We start from the raw sequence: 4,611 nt of genomic DNA on the forward strand, positions 1-4,611 counted from the left end.
TCCCCACAGAAGGTAACCAGGCAGCCCCCAGGCCAGAGCATCACTGGGAGAAGACTGAGGAAAGTTCTATTAGGGAAATTAAATAAATAGTCTTGCTTAGGCTCCAGAGACAAAGCAGAGCAGGCCTCTGACCTTGCTTCTAACCTGCCTGGACACTGCCCTAACTGTGAGTGACTGCCTGCTCTGAGGGCAAGACTTGCAGCACCTTAGATAAGATGGGGGAGGAATCTTGAGATTATCGAACGCCTGGAGGGGGCCTGGCCAACCAAGCCCCAGGCTTAGCAACATTCAAAGTTTTACATGGCAAAACCATCATCATTAACTTGAAACCAAGCTTGCAACTTGGTCACAGATTGATGATGATATCAGTTTGCATTCATCCTGGGATTATACGTGGGAACCCCGAACGGCAATCTTTGAAGGCTCACCCATGGAGCGGGACACGCTGCCTGGGACCCTTTCCCAATTGGGACTCCAGATGTACTGTGACATGGGACTTCCTAGAGCTGTTTAAATCTGGATGTTGGTCAAAGCTCAATTTGGTGATGTATTCTCTGCTCTTTCTAGTTCTCTTTTCTTTTAATGTTAGTATGTTGAAAGTAAGTTAGATAATTCTCTAGTAAGTATCTATATTATTTATTTGTATAAAACGAGTGGCTTATTTTGTTAAATCCTTTGAGCCTGAGACGAAAGTGAAAACTTTCTGCAAAACAGGGCCAAACCACACAAATCTGGCTTTGGGGACCTCAAACCCAATGGAGAGCAGAGATGAGGCTCCATACTGAATACAGAGAGTTTTATTGATGGAAGGCCTATATCCCAAGCAGTGAACCTGCAGCCTCCTTTCCCCAGCTGGGTCCCAGAAGACTGGCAATCCACTTTCAGTCCCCCAGGAGCCTGACGCTTGGAGGCAACTGACTCCCTCAAGAAAAAATACTCACAGATATAGACATTTGAGTGTGATTCAAAGCAAAATCTTTAAGAAGTCTTTACTGAATGTGTTACTATATTGTTTCTGTTTTACATTTTGGTTTTTTGGCCACAAGGCAGGTAGGATCTTAGCACCTTGGATCCCTCCTCCACCAGGCATCAAACCCACACCCCCTGCATCGGAAGGCAGTCTTAACTACTGGACAGCCAGGGAAGCCCCTGATTCAAAACTTTTAGTCTGGATTCGCTCTCAGTAACTCACAGTAAGGCTACTAGTTCCCACCTGGGTACCACAGTGGCCCACCGGCTTGCGGGTGGCTTGCTTTTAAGCAGGAGTTGTCAGCTCAAGACCACTAGACATTTAAGGGAGATTTTGGACAGGAACAAAAAATTTAAATAAATAGCAACAAGGAGGAGAGCCGGCGGAGCTGGTGGGAGCGCGCCTGTTGCAAGATGGCGGCGGCCATGCAGTCCCCGCCGGTCGCAGGGCCACCACCAGCAGCGCCTGCGCTGCCTCCGGTCAGATGGGTCTCGATCTCACCGAAGGCCCCTGGTCAAGCGGGCCCAGCAACGTCCCGGCCTTTCTGGTCAAGCCGTGGACCCTCCTGAGTGACCCCTGACGGACACGCGGAGCTGTGTCCACGTGCTCGACCAGGCCGGCAGGCTGCCTGAGTCCCCAAGCAAGGCGCGGGCAGCTTCATGCGGCGGCTCGACCCTGTGGCTTCCGGAAGGTGGTCCTCATCGAGACCGGCGGCCGGGTCGGGCCAGGGTCGATGACCCCGAGTGCCAGCACCGCGCGTCCGGCGCGGCCAGGAGTAGCTCTCGGAGAACAGTCGGGAGAAAGTGACCGTGCGTCCACCCTGAGGAGTGAGGACATAAAGCTTTGCCAGGACAGTGTCACCAGGCTGTTGACCGTCTCTCAGTGGGTGAACGGGAAGCAGGAGAGCATAGACCCCATCCTGCCGGCCGTGAAGCAGAGGACGAGGCCCTGTGGCGGAAGGTGGCCGGCCTGCATCAGAAGCACGCCAGCCCACAGAAAGCAGTCGATAGGCTCCTCCAGGTGCTCATCTGGCTGGCGCGGTCCAACCGGATCCTGCAGGTGATGAGAACGATCCCGGTGATGCTGAAGACGGCAGCTCAGCACATCCCAAGCCCCAGAATGGCCAGCAATACTCCCTGGAGCAGGTCCACTACAGCCCCTAGGAGGCTCCTGCCTGGCCTACAGAGGCCCCAGCCTCTCCTCTCCAGATGCTGTTGCCAGCTCTGGACCCATCATCTGTGACATCACTGAGCTGCCCCCAGCAGCCCCTTGGCAAAGAGAGACCCCTGTCCAGCAGGCCCTTGATTGGAATCAAGGAGGAGTCCCCCCACCCCCCAGCCCACCTCAGAGCCCCTGGGCCAAGGATTCTGGTCCCGGTCGCGGGCACCCATCCTCCGTGATGGAGACTCCCTTGTCCCCAGTTCAGTTCAGTTCAGTCACTCATTCATGTCTGACTGCAGCACGCCAGGCCTCCCTGTCCATCACCAACTCCCAGAGCTTACTCAAATTCATGTCCATTGAGTCGGCGATGCCATCCAGCCATCTCATCCTCTGTCGTCCCCTTCTCCTCCCCTCTTCAATCATTCCAAGCATCAGGGTCTTTTCCAATGAGTCGGTTCTTTGCATCAGGTGGCCAAAGTATTGGAGTTTCAGCTTCAGCACCAGGTCTTCCAATGACTATTCAGGACTGATTTCCTTTACGATGGACTGGTTGGATCTCCTTGCAGTCCAAGGGACTCTTAAGAGTCTTCTCCAACATCACAGTTCAAAAGCATCAACTCTTTGGAGCTCTGCTTTCTTTATAGTCCAACTCTAACATCCATACATGACTACTGGAAAAGCCATAGCTTTGACTAGACGGACCTTTAAAGTAATGTCTCTGCTTTTTAATATGCTGTCTAGGGTGGTCATAGCTTTTCTTCCAAGGAGCAAGCGTCTTTTAATTTCATGGCTGAGTCACCAACTGCAGTGATTTTGGAGCCCAGCCACCCTCATTGACTCTATTCTGCAGCAGAACCTGAGCCTGCCACCCAGGCCACGTCGACCACACCCTTTACAGATGGGGGGTTGGGGGGAGTGCCCTCCCCACAGTCCCTGCCCCTCCCGGCCCCACCCCCGCCTCCCCATCAGGTGCCTCAGCCTAACCCACCTGGACAATTTGGCTCACACCCCGCAGAGGCCTGGGGTCACCCGTCTCTTCCCCAGCCCCTCCTGCTGTCTGCATTACTGAGTCGTCAGGGACCTAGCTCAAGGACCACTTGGATGTCACAGACTCCAACCTGGATGACCTGCAGACCAGGCAGACTAGCCACGGCTTCCACGTGGGCACCAGCGCCCTGCTGGATCTGTTCTGCCCCTCGATGACGTGCCCGACAGGAGCTTGCCTGACCCGGGCAGCAGTCTGCCCCGCAAGCCCCCTGGGCCTCTGGAGGCAGAGAACAGTAGCCCTGACTCCGGGAAGCAGCTCCTGCAGGCCCCAGGCTCTGTGGCGGCCAGCAACCTTCCGGTGCACTTCGAAATAAAGGAGGGCTCCAACTTCAGAAGACCACCCTGGGGGATCCCACCATCTCCCTGCTGACGGGGAGGAGGGCCGGCCTGTGCCCTTCCCCTCCCCTCCCGATGCAGGGCTGGTCTCAGGAGCCTGATAACTGGTCTGCCAAGGTGGGGCATGGCCCCCAGTCAGCACCAAGGGCCACCCCTGTGTGCCATCACTGGCTTGGCACTTCACAGCCACACTCGGACTGACCAGTACAGGTAGAATTGTATTTTGGACTTTTTACATGAGAGACACCCCCCCACACACACCTTTTGCTTTTCTCCTCCCGTTGAGATGTTGTTGTCCTTACTCAGTCATGTCCAGCGCTTTGTGACCCCATGGACTGTGGCCCACCAGGCTCCTCTGTTCATGGGATTTCCCAGGCAACAATACTGGGGTGGGTTGCCATTTCCTTCTCCAGGGGATCTTCCCAACCCAGGGATCAAACCTGGGTCTCCAGCCTTGTGGGCAGATTCTTTACCGTCTGAGCCACCAGAGATATACAGACACATATGTGGATGGACACACGAGATAGGCAGAGATCTATGAATGCCCAGGATCCGTCTGTGGCTGGGAAAAAAACACCACAGAGGATAGAGAGGAGAGGGAAACGTCTCATAAATTATAATAAACTTCCTCATAGATGAGGGAGAGTATCTGTGAAAGAAAAACAGGATGCTGTAAAAAAAATTAGCAAGAAGGTGCAGTAAGGTGATCAATAGTATATGAGAAATAAAACGTTAAGGCCAATTTTAAGATCTAGAGTTTATTACTTCTTATGATGGAAAGGAGCTACTGGCATTTTAAAAAACAATTGTCGTTATCGTTAGCTCAACCAACCAACAAAGGTATGAACCTTCTTTTTTGTCTTGAAAATAACTGGACTCTCTAAAGAAAGAAATGTATCTTTCTCTGAGAAATTCTTTCTCTGAGAAATTCTTGCGAGTACCTAGTTAACTGGAGAAATTAAATCTCACCCTAAATATTGAGGAGGCTCTTTAACGTGTATACAGTTAAAAATTAAAAGCTGGCTTGGTTAAACCTTAAGCACAGCCTTCTAGGGGGAAGCTGATTTCTCTGTGTCTCTGAGATGTAAATGTCCTAT

At 52.6% G+C, this 4,611-nt stretch overlaps 1 pseudogene; it reads left to right on the forward strand.

Annotated features, from left to right (window-relative positions):
• Positions 1 to 1,383: 1,383 nt before the first annotated feature.
• Positions 1,384 to 3,548, forward strand: LOC122429285 (annotated as a pseudogene).
• Positions 3,549 to 4,611: the final 1,063 nt, after the last annotated feature.

This window comes from Cervus canadensis, chromosome 28, assembly GCF_019320065.1.
Source record: "Cervus canadensis isolate Bull #8, Minnesota chromosome 28, ASM1932006v1, whole genome shotgun sequence".
In the NCBI taxonomy this organism is placed as follows: Eukaryota; Metazoa; Chordata; class Mammalia; order Artiodactyla; family Cervidae; genus Cervus; species Cervus canadensis.